The 18,441-nt window shown below is 40.6% G+C and overlaps 1 long non-coding RNA gene across 3 annotated transcripts in view; it reads right to left on the bottom strand.

The window, feature by feature from the left end:
* LOC140598992 (uncharacterized) overlaps positions 1-16,824 on the bottom strand; it is a 45,864-nt gene extending 29,040 nt beyond the window's left edge. The window contains exons 1-4 of one of the 3 annotated variants that reach the window (XR_012001540.1): positions 16,372-16,802; positions 14,769-14,883; positions 13,946-14,070; positions 7,256-7,298 (exon numbers count right to left, since the gene is read on the bottom strand). This is a non-coding gene — a long non-coding RNA (uncharacterized lncRNA). Of the gene's footprint in view, positions 1-5,447; positions 7,299-13,941; positions 14,071-14,768; positions 14,884-16,371 lie in introns of those variants that run through there. The other 2 variants (XR_012001539.1, XR_012001538.1) reach the window with 2 other exon arrangements.
* Positions 16,825-18,441: the final 1,617 nt, after the last annotated feature.

The raw sequence follows: 18,441 nt of genomic DNA on the forward strand, positions 1-18,441 counted from the left end.
CCCAGGCGTTCCTTGGAGGTGTCTTTGAATCTAAAATGAGTCTCTTATAAGCAGTATATCAGTGGGTCTTGCATTTTTATCCAGTCTGATATCTTTTGTGTGTTTTTTTCTTATTTTATCCTTTGTGTTTTGATTGGGGCATTTAACCTGTTTACATTCAGAGTGACTATTGAAAGATAGAAATTTAGGGGCTCTTGAGTGGCTCTGTAGGTTAAATGTCTGCCTTCAGCTCTGGGCATGGTCTTGGGATCCTGGGATCAGGCCCTGTATTGGGCTTCCTGCTCAGTAGAGACTCCATTTCTCCCTCTTCTGTGCACTCTGTCACTCAAATAAATAAATAAAATATTTTTTAAAAAGATGAATTTAGTGCCACTGTATTGACTGTAAAGTCACTGTTTCTGTAGATTGTATCTGTTCCTTTCTTGTCTTTGTTAACTTTTGGGATCTTTCTTTGCTTAAAGGATCTCCTTTGATATTTCTAGCAGGGCTTATTTAGTGATCCCAAATTCTTTTAGTTTCTATTTGTCCTGGAAGCTTTTTATCTCTCTTTCTATTTTGAATGAATGTCTTGCTGGATAAAGTATTCTTGGCTGCATATTTTTCTCAAACATCACACTCAATGTTTCTTGTTGGTTTCTTGACATTAGCCATTCTGATACTATGAAGTGATATCTCATTGTGGTTTTGTGATGTTGAGCATCTTTTCATGTGTCAGTTGGCTATCTGTATGTCTTTTTGGCTGACATGTATGCTTATGTCGTATTGCCCATTTTAAAAAAATGGATTATTTGTTTTTCTGGTGTTATAGCAGTTCTTTATATATTTTGGATTCAAACCCTTTATCAGATATTTTGTTGATTGTTTCTTTTGCTGTTCAGAAGCTTTTTATTCTGATGTCTCAATAGTTTATTTTTGCCTTGCCTCAGGAGACATTGCTACAAAAAATGTTACAGCCGATATCAGAGAAATTGCTACCTTTGTTCTCTTCTAGGATTTTTATGATTTCAGGTTTCACATTTATGTTTTTAATCCATTTTTAATTTATTGAATTTATTTTTGTGTTTGGTATAAAAAAGTGGTTCAGTTTCATTCTTTTGCATGTTGCTGTCTAGTTTTCCTAACACCATTTGGTGAAGAGATCTTTTCCATTGCACATTCTTAGCTCGTATGTTGAAGATTAATCGACCATATAATTATGGGTTTGTTTCTGGGCTTTCAATTATGTTCTCTTGATCTATTTTTGTGCCAGTACCATATTATTTTGATCACTACAGCTTTTTTTGTATATCTTGAAATATGGTTGTGATACCTCTGGTTTTGTTATTCTTTTTCAAGATTGCTTTCGCTATTGGGGACTTTTGTGGTTCCTTACAAATTTTAGGATTGTTTGTCCTTACCTCTGTGAAAAATATTGTTGGTATTTTGATTTTGATAGGGATGGCATTAAATCTATACATTACTTTTGCTCATATGCACATATTAACAATTTGTTCTTCCAGTCCATGAGCATGAATACCTTTCCATTTGCTTGTGTTGTCTTCAATAGTGTCTTACAGTCTTCAGAGTACAAGTCATTCACCTCCTTGGCTAAGTTATTCCCTGGTATTATACTATTTTTGGTGCAGTTGTAAATGGGATTTTTAATTTTTCTTTGTGCTACTTCATTACTAGTGTATAGATATGCAGTGGATTTCTGTATATTGATTTTGTATTCTGCAGTCTTATTTATCAATTCTGTAGGTTTTTAAAATTTTTGTAGAATCTTTAGGATAGTCTATATATGGTATCCTGTCATCTGCAAATAGTAAAAGTTTTACTTCTTTCTTACCAATTTGGATTCTTTTTATTTCTTTTTGTTGTCTGATTGCAGTGGCTAGGACTTGTCTTGTTCCTCACCTTGGGGGAGAGCTCTTATTAGTTTTACGCCATCGAATATGATGTTTGCTGTGGGCTTTTCATATATGGCCTTTATTATGTCGAGGTAGGTTCCCTCTAAACTTACTTTGTGGAGGGTTTTTACCATGAATGGATGTTGTACTTTGTCGGATGCTTTTTCTGCATGTATTGAAGTGCTATATGGTTTATATCCTTTCTCTTGTTAATGTGATGTTTCATGTTGTTTGCAACCCATTCTTCATGTTGAAGCAACCCATTCTTGCTTCCCAGGAATAAACCCCACTTGATCGTGTTGAGTGACTTTTTAAAAATGTATTGTTGGATTTGGTTTGCTCATATTTTCTTGAGGATTTTTGCATCTCTGTCCATCAGACATATTGGCCAGTAGTTCTTTCTTTGTGGTGTTTTTATCTGATTTTGATGTCAGGGTAATGATAGAATGAGTTTGGAAGCTTTCTTTCCTATTTTAGTTTTTTAAATAGTTTGAGAAGAATAGATACTAACTTTTCTTTAAATGTTTGGTATAATTTACCTGTGAAGCTGTCTGGTCCAAGACTTTGGTTGGGTGTTTTTTGATTACAGATTTAATTTTTTTTTTGCTGGTAATCAGTCTATGCAGTTTCCCTATTTTTTTCTGATTTGCTTTTGGAAGGTTATGTTACTATGAATTTTTCCTTTCTTCTAGGTTGTCTCAATTGATTGGCATATAATTTTTCATAATATTCTCTTATAATCCTTTGTATTTCTTTGGTACCAGATTTTATTTCTCTTTTTTATTCCTGATTTTGAGTCCTCTCTCTTTTAAATGAGTACTGCTAAAGATTTTTCAGTTTTGTTGATCTTTTCAAAGAACCAGCTTCTGGTTTCATTGATCTGTTCTATTGTTTTGGGTTTTTTTTTTTTTTTTTAGTTTCTATTTCATTTATTTCTACTCTATTATTCCCTTCCTTCTACTGGTCTTGGGTTTTGTTTGTTGTTCTTTTTCTAGCTCCTTAATTTGTAAGTTTAGGTGGTTTGAGATTTTTCTCGCTTCTTGAGATAGGTGTGTGTTGTTATAAAGTTCCTCCTTATAACAGCTTTTGCTGCATCCCAAATTTTTTGGACTGTTGTATTTTCATTTTCATTTGTTCATGTATTTTTTTTATTTCCTCTTTGATTTATTGGTTGACCTATTCATTGCTTAGTATCATGTTATTTAACTTCTGTGTACTTTTTTGCAGATAGTTTCTTATGTTTGATTTCTAGTTTCATAGCATTGTGGTCAGAAAAGATGCATTGTGTGACTTCAGTCTTTTTTAAAAATTTAAATTCAGTTTGCCAACATATAGTGTAACACCTCATCCCATCAAGTGCTCTCCTCAGTGCCCATCACCCAGTTATCCCATCCCCTATCTCCCTCCCCTTTCACAACTCTTTGTTCATTTCCCAGAATTAGGGGTCTCTCGTGGTTTGTCTTCCTCTCTAGTTTTTCCCACTCAGTTCCCCTCCTTTCCCTTATAATCCCTTTCACTATTTCTTATATTCCACACATGAGTGACTTCAGTCTTTTTGAATTTAAGACTTGTTTTGTGGTCTAATATGTAATCCATTCTATAGAATACTTCTTGTGTGCTTGCAAAGTATTCTGTTGTTTTAAGATGGAATGTTCTAAATATATCTGTAGATCCATCTGGTCCAGTGTGTCATTCAAAGTAACTGTTCATTTTCTGTTTGAATGATCTGTCCATTGCTGTAAGTGGGAGTTAAAGTCCCTTATTTTTATTGTGTTAGTGTTCATTATGTTTTGCATATTTATCAGTTGCTTAATGTATTTGGGTCCTCCCATGGTGGGTGCATATAGATGTATAACTGTTATATTTTCTTGTTGTATTATTCCCTTTATGTTTGTATAGTGTCCTTCTTTGTCTCTTGTTACAGTCTTTGTTTTATAGTCTATTTATTCTATATAAGTCTTGCTACCCTGGCTTTCTTTTCACTTCCATTTGCATAATAAATGCTTCTTCCCTTCATTTTCTTTTTTTTTAATTTTTTAATTTTTTAATTTTTATTTATGATAGTCACACAGGGAGAGAGAGAGAGAGACAGAGACATAGGCAGGGGGAGAAGCAGGCTCCATGCACCGGGAGCCAGACATGGGATTCGATCCCGGGTCTCCAGGATCGCGCCCTGGGCCAAAGGCAGGCGCCAAACCACTGCACCACCCAGGGATCCCCTTCCCTTCATTTTCAATCTGCATGTTTCTTTAAGTCTGAAATGAGTCTTTTATAGGCAACATATAGATGGCTCTTGCTTTTTCTTCTTTTTTTTTTTTGTATATTTGTAATTGGAGTTTGATTTGCCAACATATAGCATAACACCCAGTGCTCATCCCGTCAAGTGCCCATCACCCAGTCACCCCAACCCCCACCTACCTGCCTTTCCACCACCCTTGTTCATTTCCCAGAGTTAGGAGTCTCATGTCCTGTCACCCTCACTGATATTTCCCACTCATTTTCTCTCCTTTCCCCTATGATCCTTCCACTATTTTTTATATTCCCCAAATGAATGAGACCATATAATGTTTGTCCTTCTCCAATTAACTTACTTCACTCAGCATAATGCCCTCCAGGTCCATCCACGTTGAAGCAAATGGTGGGTATTTGTTGTTTCTAATGGCTGAGGAATATCCCACTGTATACATAGACCACAGCTTCTGTATCCATCATCTGTCGATGGACACCAAGGCTCCTTCCACAGTTTGGCTATTGTGGACATTGCTGCTAGAAACATCGGGGTGCAGGCGTCCCGGCGTTTCACTGCATCTGTATCTTTGGGGTAAATCCCCAGCACTGCAACTGCTGGGTCGTAGGGCAGATCTATTTGTAACTCTTTGAGGAACCTCCACACAGTTTTCCAGAGTGGCTGCACCAGTTCACATTCCCACCAACAGTGCAGGAGGGTTCCCCTTTCTCCACATCCTCTCCAACATTTGTTGTTTCCCGCCTTGTTGATCTTCCCCATTCTCACTGGTGTGAGGTGGGATCTCATGGTGGTTTTGATGTGTATTTCCCTGATGGCAAGTGATGTGGAGCATTTTCTCGTGTGCTTGTTGGCCATGTCTAGGTCTTCCTCTGTGAAATTTCTGTTCGTGTCTTCTGCTCATTTCATGATTGGATTGTTTTTTTTCTTTGCTGTTGAGTTTTAATAAGTTCTTTATAGATCTTGGAAACTAGCGCTTTATCTGATACGTCATTTGCAAATATCTTCTCCCATTCTGTAGGGTGTCTTTTAGTTCCGTTGACTGTTTCTTTTGCTGTGCAGAAGCTTCTTATCATATTGTGTGCACAAGCTCAAAAAACCTAGTCATCAAGTTAATATACTAATACCCAACTGAATTTGAACCATACAAGGCTCGGGGTAGGAAGTGAAGGGAACAGCCAAGTTGGACCCTGCAACCAACATTGGCATTGCTGAGTTTTCTGCTCCTCAGCCCAGGGACCACATAACTCTAAGGGCACACAGCAGTTCGTTAAGGGCATTCAAGGCACAGAATAAAAGTGAACATTGCCTTCTATGTGTCAACTTTATTTCACAATCATATTAAATACATATCAGACATCGCCATCTTTAAAGTTAGATTGCAAAATACACAATTTTTAAGATAAAAACATGGACTCTCCATATAATTGCATTCTTGTGACATTACTTAAAAATGGAAAAGCTTTTAAAAATTTAATTAATTAAATTAAAAAGAGTTTATTCTTACACTCCCCCCACACACACAAAACACACATACACACATACACACACACACACACACACACACACACACACACACGTCAAATGCAGTAGTAGCTCCCTCTGGTCAATGTTTTCTAACATATTTCTTTCCCTCTTGCTCTTACTTTGCCATCTCCCTTTTATCAAGTATCTCGTGTTTCTTTACTCGTTTCGCTGCTTTCCAGGGTTATGGTCCCTCTCTTACTTTCAATGACTTCCAACACTTTTTGGAAAAGTGGAAGTCAATTTGGAAGTCAATTCTTCAACCATCCTAAAAAAATTTTTAAAAAATTCTTACCATGAAGAAAAGTTATGTTCTCTCCCTTGAGAAACCATGTCTTCTAAATGTTCAAGAAATTGTGCTTTCTGACTCCATTTCAATTTGACTACACCTGAACTTCCTTTATTTTTTTTTAAATAAATTTTTATTTATGATAGTCACACACAGAGAGAGAGGCAGAGACATAGGCAGAGGGAGAAGCAGGCTCCATGCACTGGGAGCCCGACGTGCGACTCGATCCCGGGTCTCCAGAATCGCGCCCTGGGCCAAAGGCAGGCGCTAAACCGCTGCGCCACCCAGGGACCCCCTGAACTTCCTTTAAAAGGCACCTCTCAAATTTGAATGTTTGTTAATAGTTACATACAAAGAGCAAGTGTATAGAGCAGGGGTCGACAAACATTTTCTGTAAAGAGTCAGCTAGCAAAATATTTCAAGCTTTGTCAGCCTTACAGTCTCTGTCCCAAATTCTCAAATCGGCTATCGTAGCACAAAGCAGCCCTAAACAATACAGAAACAAATGGGCATGGCTGTGATCCAACAAAACGTTACAGAAATGGGCAAACTGGATTTGGACAGATTGCCAACCTGTAGCACAGAGAAATAACTCTCTAGGCGTTTTTGTGTATAAAATATAAATATAAGACTCCAGGCTTGAAATCACTGTTAACGGTTTATGTTGGGATGCGAACTACTGCTCTGCTAGAGCATCTTTTCCTTTGAGGAGCCCATCTCTTTTTACATCATGTGGGCCTGGTGGGGTTGTCACCTGCACTCCTATATATATTTATATACACACACACACATACACACACACACAGAAGCAGAGATAAGTCCAGGCTCAACAAACAGAGTATTTTATCCCAACCTACCCCTTGGCACAGTGACTTACATCGGGAAGAACATATGACCCTAGTGAGCTCATTAAAGTTGCCATCTTTCTTTTTTTGTTTTTAATTTACTCTCAAAGAAGATCACAGTCTTCTTTTCTTGATCAAGAGTGTTAAGAATGCCAAATAGATGCCGGGCACTCAGGATACAATAAATGAAAGAGAGAGAAACCCTTTCCCTCCCAGAGCCATTATTCTAGAGGCAGCCAGTAAGGGGTGAAGTAGAGCAAAGGTGGAGAAGTCCCGGTGATACATGAAGCCCTGGACCAGGACTACTCACATCCTGGTTACTTGAAGCAGTAACATGGATTTCTGCTATTTAAAGTACAAGACTTCTAACCAATATTAACACTATTTAACACTTGCACATGTGAAATAAGAACTTGCACTCTCCTGATAACACTCCAGAAATTGATAATATATGAAATATTACCTTGTTCTCATTATTTATCCATGATTGTAAACAAACGGTGAGGCTGTTTGAGAAGACAAAAATAATTGAGACCAAATTATTTTATCAACCAAATACACAATAATCCCTAAAATAGCAAATTAATGAGCTAAACATATTTTCTATTATGTAGAATAGAGCACTTTTAAATGATGGTATAAGAACTTATGACTGGTCATTTAAACTGTCAGGGTGGGGAAGTATGAAAAAGTATACACATGCCAAAAAAAAAAAAACAACTTGACTATGAACCTAATCAAGACTTTTTTTAAAAAATGAAGATTTTATTTATTTATTCAGGAGAGACACACACAGAGAGAGAGAGGCAGAGACCCAGGCAGAGGGAGAAGCAGGCTCCATGTAGGGAGCCTGATGTGGGACTTGATCCCAGGATCCCAGGATCACACCCTGGACTGAAGGCTGTGCTATAACCGCTGGGCCACCCAGGCTGCCCCCTAATCAAGACTTGAAAGCTAACTTTAAAGTCACTCCCCACTCTCCCCTTCCCCTGGTCATGGCAACCACTGATCTACTATCTCTATGGATTTGCCAATTTGTGGTCTACAGATGTCTGTGGATGAAAAGAATCTTACAACACGTGACCTCTTGTATCTGTCTTCCTTCACTTGGCTTAATTTTCTCAAAACTCATCCACTTTACAGTACATATAAATACTTCACTCCTTTTCATGGCTCAGCAATACTCCACCATGGACACACTATATATTGTTTATCCATTCATCAGTTGATGGAGATTTGAGTTGTTTCCACTCTTTTGCTATGTGATTACTGCTGCTATGAATATTCACGTACAAGGTTTTGGGGAGACATATGTTTTCATTTCTCCTGGGTAGACACCAAAGACCGGAACTGCCAGCTCATACAGTAGAGCTACATTTAACGTTTTGAAAAAAGAGTCAAACTACTTTCACAGCAACTACATCATTTTACATCCCCACCAGCACCAGATGAGAGTTTTAATTTCTCCATATCCTCATCAACACTTGCTATTTTCCAACTTTTTGAGTATAGCTATTATAGTAGGTGCAAAGTAATTATCTCATGGTTTTGATGTGTACTCCCCTGATGACTAAAGATGGCGAACATCATTTCATGTGTTTCTTGGTCATTTTACAACTCCTTTAGGCAAATGTCTATTGAAATCTTTTGCCCATTTTACAGTATTGATTTTAGGTCCTTTGTTTTACTGAATTGCAAGACATGTATTCTGGATGCCAGTCTCTTACCATGTATGTGCTTTGCAAACATGCTCTTCCATCTTTGTGTTGCCTCTTCACTGTCTGGCACAAAAGTTTTCAATTTCAATGAAGTCCAATTTACTAATTTTTTCTTTTATTGCTTCTAAGTGTGAGGAGTTAATACCATTCTCAATATTTGCATACATATTTGACACTTTTCATCAAGAGAAATAAAAACATCCATTAAGCTTTATAACATATACATACAAAAGGAACTTCACTCATCAATCCTATAGTATGTATGGGTTTAAGTACTGAACCACACAGTTTGAAATGACATGCTATCTTCACTACATAAAAATACAATATATAGTTTAAAATACCTAGCTTTAATTTCTCTGACAAAGAGAATATAGAGTACTTAGAAGCAATCAGAAAGCACAGGTGTAAGTCATTTTTTATATTTTCCCCTCATTTTTGTAGTTTCTTTTTTCTTTAATATATTTTTATTTATTTATTCATGAAAGACACAAAGAGAGAGGCAGAGACAGAGGCAGAGAGAGAAGTAGGCTCCTCATAGGGAACCCGATGTGGGATTCGATCTGGAGACTCCAGGGTCATGCCCTGAGCCCAAAGCCAACACTCAACCACTGAGCCACCCAGCAGTCCCTATTTTAATAGTTTCTTGGCCAGATCCAATTTGATAGCAATTGTTCAAAAGACTCCAAAGTGTCCAACTTGGTTTTCTTAGAAACGAGAATATCTTTTAGAATTTATAATTCACTAATTTATATAAAAATAAATTTAGGAACAAAAATGACTGGTAGTAATATAAGCTGATTGGTGCGGGAGTATGTGAAAGGTATGTCTGGAACATAATGTGTGCTGTGGCCACCTGACCGCATGGTTTCCAAAGGAAAGCAGCTTTCAGCTTAATTAGTGAAGACAGTTAGAAGATAACCCAAGAGACGTCTTCCTGTAAAAATATTAACAGGTAATTGCCAAACCGTATTTTCAGTTTACCATATTGTAGCTCAAGATAAACACCTAAGATAGACAAATGAGAAAGGAAATGGAAATATATACATTAGTAGGTAACTTCTAAAAGTTCAGTACCTGCACTTGTTACAGTGGTGAAATCCTATCAAAAGGATCTTGGCTCTGCAAGGGTTTTGTAGCTGCAGCTTGCTCCTCTCCTGTACTTGTTGTATCACTTTGCAAAGAAGACACTCCAAGTCAATCGGAGAAGGACAAACATTATAGGGTCTCATTCATTTGGGGAATATAAATAATATTGAAAGGGAATAAAGGGGAAAGGAGAAAAAATGAGTGGGAAATATCAGAAAGGGAGACAGAACATGAGAGACTCCTAACTCTGGGAAACGAACTAGGGGTGGTGGAAGGGGAGGAGGGCGGGGGTGGGGGCGACTAGGTAACGGGCACTGAGGGGGGCACTTGACGGGATGAGCACTGGGTGTTATTCTGTATGTTGGCAAATTGAACAACACCAATAAAAAATAAATTTATTATTAAAAAAAAAGAGCAGCATCTGACAAATGTTGACTTTCTAGGATTCTTTTTCTTAAGAGATGGAACTTTTCATCAGAAGACAGAATCATGATTAAATGTCAGTTACCTTGGGTAAATCAATAAAATATTAACCAGTTATGTATTTAATCTCCCAAAAAAAGGGGAAAAATCGATATAGTGTAAAGAAAAGCATTTAGGGTCAGCCAGAAACTGACATTGGCCCCACTGCAGGGGCCCTGGGAAGTGCACACCATGGGTGCAGAGTACACGGTCTACCAAAACCAAATACATCATCACATTGTTATTTTGCCTCTCAAGTGATAAAAAGGGTTTTTTTCTTTCCCAAATAAGTATCTCTGAATCTATCATATGCGGGGAAAAGCTCCAGCTTTCTGAAAACAAAATAGACTTAAAGGATATGAGCATATTTGCCAAAAAGCTGATTCTCTGAATTACTAAATGCTTCGAAAGTTTTACTTTTTAGTCCCTGCCACTGGCCTTGTCCCCATCTTTGTACCTCTGTTGTTTTAATGTATGGATGACAATGTTTTTCCTTAAAGGCAATGTTCCTCCCAATCTTCTGCAAAAGCTCTTGGGTCTGATGCAGCTCACCGGCCTCGACCAGCAAGAGGCGGAGTACGGATAAAGCCTCATAGCCAGGAGTCACCTTTGACCCCTCACACTATCTGCCTTAATACCTCAACTCCATAATTCTTTGACCAACCCAAGCCCCAGTCCACTCCTGCCACCACATCTCACACCCCCTCGCCCTTCTGCTCTCCTTGCCTCTTCCTCACCCTAAATCCCATGACCGATCATCACATCTCACTGCTCTCATCAAACCCCAAGCCTAGTTAAAGCCAACTCTCCCCTCGTACCTTGCCAGCAGCCCTACAGCTGAGTGGGTTGGAGAAAACATCACAATCACACTAGATCCATGACACGACCTTCGAGGGGGACTTGTGATGCTGACAGGCCACTATTTCCCCTCTCCATTCTCTCGCCCACACGCCCATGGCCGTCTACACCCCCCACTCCTCCTCTACCCCGAGTGGATGTCACGGCTCCCACTGCACTGAGACCCCCTGAGCACTGCACAGACACCTTCCCCCGCTTCTTACCGCCACATGCACCACACTCTCTGCCTTCCCACCTGCTAGCACAGAGGAGCTATCCACGCTCCTCCCTCTCCAGTCGTTTCCTTCCACGCACATTAGATCCCAGCTTCTCCTATTTTGGTAAAGGCGTTGCTCCGCCAATTCCCTTCTTTTACAGAATCAGATTTCCCTTTTCCAGATCGTTCCTATGACCACGTAAATGTGCAGTAACTTCCCCCACCACAAAAGACCCACTACATTTGGCAGCAAACTCACCATCTCGATACTCACCCCCATTCGCCCTCCTGCACTACCGTGCCTCCTCCTTCCACCAAAATCACTTGTCAGGGTTACCAGCGACCTAATCGGAACTAATTCCAAAGGTCACTTCCTAAACCTCATTTTATTGGACACGTTTGGATCCCTGTCTTTTCTTTTACATTAAGTTCTTTCTGTGGCTTCTGAGACACTGTTTTCTTCCTGACCCCAGGCCCTGCAAATCCTTAGTCTCCATGCCCATCCGTCCTCTCCCAACTGAACATGGAAGTGCCCTACCATGAGGCCCCGGTGCTCCTCTCCACCTACCCCACCCTCTGATGATCTACCCTCCTAAGTGGTCATCCTGCTTCCAGACTTGCCTCCACCTTAGCCAGACTGAACCTTTGAAGCCATAGCCCTCTAATGGTTTCCAACTCTCAAAATCCTTGCTCACCCCAGGCGGCCTCCATCCTGCTGTTTGAACACAAGGAGGCATCTACCTTAGAGAGGCCGCCACCTAAAATCCTCCTAATGTCTAACTGGCTATCAACCTCCTTCAAGTCCTTTTTTTTTTTTAATATTTTATTTGAGAGAGAGGCAGAGAAGAAGGAGCCTACAGGCAAGGGGAGCAGCAGGGGAAGAGGGAGAAGCAGGTCCCCTGTGGAGCAGGGAGCCTATGTAGGACTCGATCCCAGGACCTTGGGATCATGACCTGAGCCAAGGCAGAGGCTTAACCGACTAATCCACCCAGGAGCCCTATATGCCTCCTTCAAGTCTTTGCCCATATTTACACCTCCTCGATGAGGCCCATGCTGACCACTCCCTTCAGCTCACCCAATTATTCTCCTTATCATGTTCTATTTTTTTCTAGCATTTTCCCTTCAAATAGACTATAAAACTGGTACATTTTTAATGTCTTTTTGTTTAATGCCTGTTCTGGTATTTCCCAAGTACTTAGAGAAGCACCTGGCACACAGTAGGCACTCGGTCAAAAATACATATGGAATGAATGAGTATTCAAAGAGTTAACATCTTTAATACATAGAAAGTGCTTATATCCAAATGTTACCAAAAAGCAAATTTACAACAAAAATATAAGTAATGAATAAACATTAAAGTATGTTCAATTCCATAAATGCTCCATTATGAATTCAAACAGAAAACTTTAAGAATGTCTGTAACACCACCGTCAAGAGATAACTACCATTTACATTTTGGTTTATAGCCTTCCAGATTTTCTTCTATGCATTTATGCATGTGCAGATATTTTTACTTCTAAAATCAAGGACTAGGGGCAGCCCGGGTGGCTCAGCGGTTTAGCGCCGCCTTCAGCCCAGGGTGTGATCCTGGAGACCCGAGATCAAGTCCCACGTCGGGCTCCCTGCATGGAGCCTGCTTCTCCCTCTGCCTGGGTCTCTGCCTCTCTCTCTCTCTCTCTCTCTCTCTGTGTGTGTGTGTGTGTGAATCTCAAATGAATAAATAAATAAAATCTTTAAAAAAATGAAATCAAGGACTAAAAATACCACCAAATGCTAGGAAAGGTCAGAGAAGTAGGCATTCTCAGGTACACCTTCTAGTGAGAGCATAAGGTGGTATAAATCTTCTAAAGAGCAACGTGGTGATTTGTAACAGTCTAAATATTAACTCAGCAATTTTAATCCTAGGAACTTATCTGAATACACTAATCTGCTAGGTGTGCAAATGTATAAATAAAATTCAGCACATTTATAATAGCAAAACTCCAATAATCTAAATGCCTGACATAGTGCAGTCATAACATGACACATACCTACATTAATTATAATTGAAAAATGAACATGATATACTAATTTTTAAAGCTATAAATATATACAGTTCAATCCCATATTTGCAAAAAAATTAATATGTACATGTATAGGTGCATACAAAGCTGTCTGGAAGGGGTGCCTGGGTGGCTCACTTGCATAAGGTCTAACTTAGGACCCTGGGATCATGACCTGAGCCAGAGATAGAGTCCCTATCTATCTAACCTCAGGCGTGGTGCTCAGCAGGGCATCTGCTTCTTGTCTCTGCCCCTCCCCTGCTCCTGTTTGTTCTCTCTCTCTCTCTCTCTCTCTCTCTCTCAAATAAAATCTTAAAAAGAAAAGAAAGAAAGCAGTCTGGAAGACTATAAATAGATCATCAATGACTACTCTTTTTTTTTTTTAAGATCTCATGTTTAAGTACTCTCTACACCCAACACGGGGCTCAAACTTCAAACCTTGAGATCAAGAGTTGCATGCACTACAGACCAAGCCAGCCAGGTGCCCAAAGACTATTCTCTAGTTAGTAAGATCACAGACTTATGGTCTTCCTTATAATTCTAGTTCCTACTAGAATTCCTACTTTTCAGTTCCTACTTTTTAAAATGAGCTTATATAACTTTTGGAATGAGAAAAAATATTTTGAAAAACTAAGAATGTTCGTGATTAAGATCATATGAAGAAAATGCTTCAAGATTCTCATAATTACAATTATTTGAAGACACAGTCACATTTTTATTTCCTACAAGACTGAGTACGACCTGTTTTTAACTTGGCAAAACCAAAGCAAAGATATGCACTTACTTACTCATCATCCTGAAAGCTAAGTTGTAACTTCTCTCTTGGTTCAGCTTCACTCTGGCTAGTGGGAGATGACACAGATGGAACGGAAAACCTCCCTTCTACTAAGTAAGAAGGCTCGATATGAGGATACTAAACAAAAAAAATTTGCTGTGTTAATGATTAAATTATGCATATTTAAAATTCACCATGACATTAGGCCCACATGACTCTAAAACCAACTGCTAGGGGACAGAAACAAATAGGGCCCCCGATGTTCAAAACCACCATCTCATGCGCAAAGCACTGAAAAATCTATGTATCAGGAATGAAGTGTACACATAGTAAACAAAAGTCGCAGAAATCTTAAAGCTAAAAGTTTTTGGAGTGAACTCCTTCATTCCAAAGATAAAGATAAAGCTTCTCACCAAGTGTTTAGGTTGGGAGGAAGACCGGAAAGGAGTCAGATATTTAAGCACGGGCAAACTCTACACATCATACAAGATGGATGAACTGTACACATCACATACGGAGATGAAGCTCAAATTACTAGTTACCAGTAAGACTGAACTAATACAAATCCAAACACTATGAATAGAGAAAACAATTAACAGACCAAAGGGTCACTGGTATTCAGTTCCAAATCCACCCACCCACTATTGATTAAGGCCAATGGAATAGGGAAACATGTAAATCTTTTATAATAATTATACATATGAATATATAATCATCTTTATATACATAAAGATCATGTGTTTATATCTACAATATACGTAAAGCAAAAACTCAAGCTTGGCTGACAGATTTTTTTAGATTCATCTATTTGAGAGAGAGAACATGCACACGTGTACCTGTGCAAATGAGCAGGGGTGAGGGGGAGACGCAGAGAATCCCCAAGCTGACGCCCAGCTGAGTGTGGAGCCCAATGCGGGGCTCAATCCCAGGATCCTGAGATCATGACCTGAGCTGGAACCAAAAGTTGGACACTTAACCAATCCAGCCACCCACGTGCCACTTGCCGGAGAAATTTTTACTGAAGTATCAGTGTACTGCAGGCTTTCTAGATCTTACCTAAAAATCATCTGTTCAAGCAATTCTTACCTGTTGTCCGTACTGGATCTATTTCTAGCAAGTGTTGAAACAGCACCCGGCAAGCCAAGACGTGTACAAGGAGTGACATTTTCCAAAATTTCACTATTACCAAGTAACGAATTGGTTAAAAAGATTGGAAATGACTCGAGCTATTCCTTGAAAATTTTCCATCTCTGCAATAGTAAGTTAGCATCTCACTGCAATAGTAAGTTTTCTTTAAAAAAAATCAAATATTACTACAAAACTTTTTCAAATATTAAAAATCTCATAAATCTTATAAAACTAAAAATCTCATAAAACTTATAAAACTAAATCTAATAATCTTATAAATCTTATAAAACTAATCTTATAAAACTAATAATCATAAATTTTTTCTCAGGGAAAAAATCATTTTTTGGAACAGCACGAAGAGGGTAAAATCAGCAAGCCGTGAGAGATAAATTTTCAGAATACTTTGCTACTTCATAGCTGAGACCAAATGTCAAACTATTTATAATTAAACATAATAACAAAATACAATGCAACACAGCCTAATTTACTCTGGGTTTGCTCTAGTAAAGAATAGCAATTGCCACATTTATGTAGTAAAGAAACAAAGACCCAAGAGGAACATACAGATGGTTTCAGGATGCACTTAAAAGGCTACGTAGGAGGAGTTATGTACTCATTCTAACATGGAATAGAAAAAAAACTGAACCAGCAAAATGTAGCCCCTGATTTCAGAAATTATTGTTAAGGACCAGTAAATGTTAGTTTATAAAGGAGGTCCACTGACGGAAAAGTTAAAGTATAGCCAGCACAAAAAATAAAATAAAAATAAATTTTAAAAAAATAAAAATAAATCTTAAAAAATTAAAAAAAAAAATTAAAGTATAGCTGGCACATAGACAAGGCAAAAACGGCCAAAGTGGTACACAAAGGACTGACTCTGGAAAACCCTGGCATCGAGTCTGTATTACTGAGAGACCCTCCGGCCCACACTGCTTCTACTTAACCCTGATCACAGTACTTAGGAGATGTCATCTCTGAAATATTTCAGAGTATTTACCATGGAAGGGCTCTATGGAATTCAGTGACAAAGGTTTAATCACAAAAAAAAAAAAAAAAATCACAAAAAAAATTTAAAAAAAAGATTTAATCACAAAAGTCTCAATAAATGAGAGAGTATTGGCCCTGTGCCTTGAAAAATGAGAACTTTTATAGGCCAAGTATGGCATCAGGGGGCTTTCAGCGATAAGTAAACATGAGCAAGGGTGGAGGAGAATGGAAGAGAATTAAGATTTATCGCATTCCCACTACCTTAACCCATTTATCCCATTTTACAAAAGAAACAAACAAGCGGACTAAATTAGCTAAACTTACCCAAGATGGAACAATTGGTAAAATCCAAGCCCAGCTCCAACTCCAAAATCTGCTCTAAGCACTGAGTGTGCAGTGGCAGTAGCCAGGTGTTCCAGCGTGTTCTGGCAACGTGTTGGGGAGTGAAAATAACATGGTGAACGACACGGTGGAGTCTGACTCTCAAGAGCCTCAGAGGTGTATCAGGTGCGGGCTGTGCTCCGCGGCCAGCAAGGGCCGATCCAGGCGGAGAAGGGAGAGGGCCTGACACCCGGAAGGGTCCTCTAAGAGCTGCCACAACTGGTGAGATAGACCACGACGACTGTGCTGGGGCCACAGATGCCCGCAGTATAGGTTTGGGGGGAACTGGGCTACCCTAATCACTCCACAGAGCAGAACGTGTGACGCGGGGATAGCCACGCTCCTGTGGGAAGCTCACGTCTCCACTTGATCCCAGCCCTGTCACCGTGCAGTGACATCCGCTCTAGCGCCTGGCCCTCCTCCTAATCCCCGGGCAGCCGCTCCCAGCAGCAGGTGGTTAGTTCCTCGCCTTTTAGAAAGCCTCCCCACCTCGTCTCATACCCTGTCCCTCATCCTCTCTGCGCTCCCTTTACCACATACCCCTCCAAAGGGGATCAGTAAGGCACTGGATCCCACTCCCGGCCCCTCCCGGACCCACTGTCCCACCACCCCATCAAAACACTCGTCACCATCGCCGCTGAGCTCCCTGTGGCCACCCCGTCATCTCCCAATTTTCAGTCTTCTTTTCTTCGACCTAACACTGTGGGGTTTGTACTCTGTCCTCAAAGAGCTACTTTCTTCACTTGTTTCCAAGACACAGCTGGCGGCCTGGGTCCTCCAACGTCCCCAGCTGCTGCTCCTCCTTCTCCTTGGCCGGTCCCTCATCTCCCGGGCCTCCACTTGGTGAGGTCCTCGGGGGGGCTCCTGGCTCCCTCCCACCCACCCCACCTCTCTGGCTGACTGCCCTCAGCGTCAGAGTTTTATTTTTATTTTATTTTTTAATATTTTATTTATTTATTCATGAGAGACCCAGAGAGAGAGAGAGAGAGAGAGAGGCAGAGACACAGGCAGAGGGAGAAGCAGGCTCCATGCAGGGAGCCCGACACGGGACTCGAACCCAGGTCTCCAGGATCATGCCCTGGGCCGAAGGCAGATGCTCAACCACTGAGCCACCCGGGCTGCCCAGCTTCAGAGTTTTAAATCGGAAATTTCTATCTCCAGCCTGGGCCTCTCCCCCGAACCTCCGATGTGCGACTACCTACTAGACATTTCCACGTAGATATCTAACAGGGACCTGAACCTGAATTTTGGTGCCGTCTCATTCCAACCCCCTCGAGGAAGCCTGCTTGATGCTCAGGGCTCTCCACAGAGAAAAGACAAGTCCATTCTCCAGCTGCTCAAAGCAAAAACCGTCGTGATTCCTAACTACACCCCCCAACACACACACACACACACACACACACACACACACACGCACACACGCACACACATGCGTGCACAGCAATCCCTAAGCAAATCCTGGGGTCCGTCCCGGGCAATATAACCGGACCCTGTACTGTCTCACTACGGCCACTGCTGCCGCCGTGGTCAAGCGGATGCTTGGATGCTCCTCCTGCCTGGATGCTCGCTACACGAACCCCCCAGCGACCTCCACACCTCCAGGCTCCCCGCCCGGCCTATTCCCCACCCACGGTTAGAGAAGTGAGATATTGTCACTCCTTAGCTCAGAACCCTCCACGCGTTTTCCACCTCGTTCAGACTGAAAGTATTAAAATGCTTCTAACGGCCCACAAGGGGCTGAATAACCCGATCTCGTCTCCTGCCTCCCGTGCTCCTTCCTTCTCCATCCTCACCTCCCTGCTGTCCCCACGACGTGCCAGGGCCCCGGCCTCAGGGGCTGTGCCCGCTCTGACGTCTGCCCAGCGCACTGATGCCCGATGGTCTCATGCCTCGCCCCTGCACTTTTTTCAGGTTTTAATAAAACTCCACTCACCCGTCCGGGCTCCCTCCCCGACCTTCCTCGTCAACTCCAATTTCCTTACCCTGTTTTCTTTTTTCCTATGGTGCCGAGCA

Source organism: Vulpes vulpes, chromosome 5 (genome assembly GCF_048418805.1).
Source record: "Vulpes vulpes isolate BD-2025 chromosome 5, VulVul3, whole genome shotgun sequence".
Classification (NCBI taxonomy): Eukaryota; Metazoa; Chordata; class Mammalia; order Carnivora; family Canidae; genus Vulpes; species Vulpes vulpes.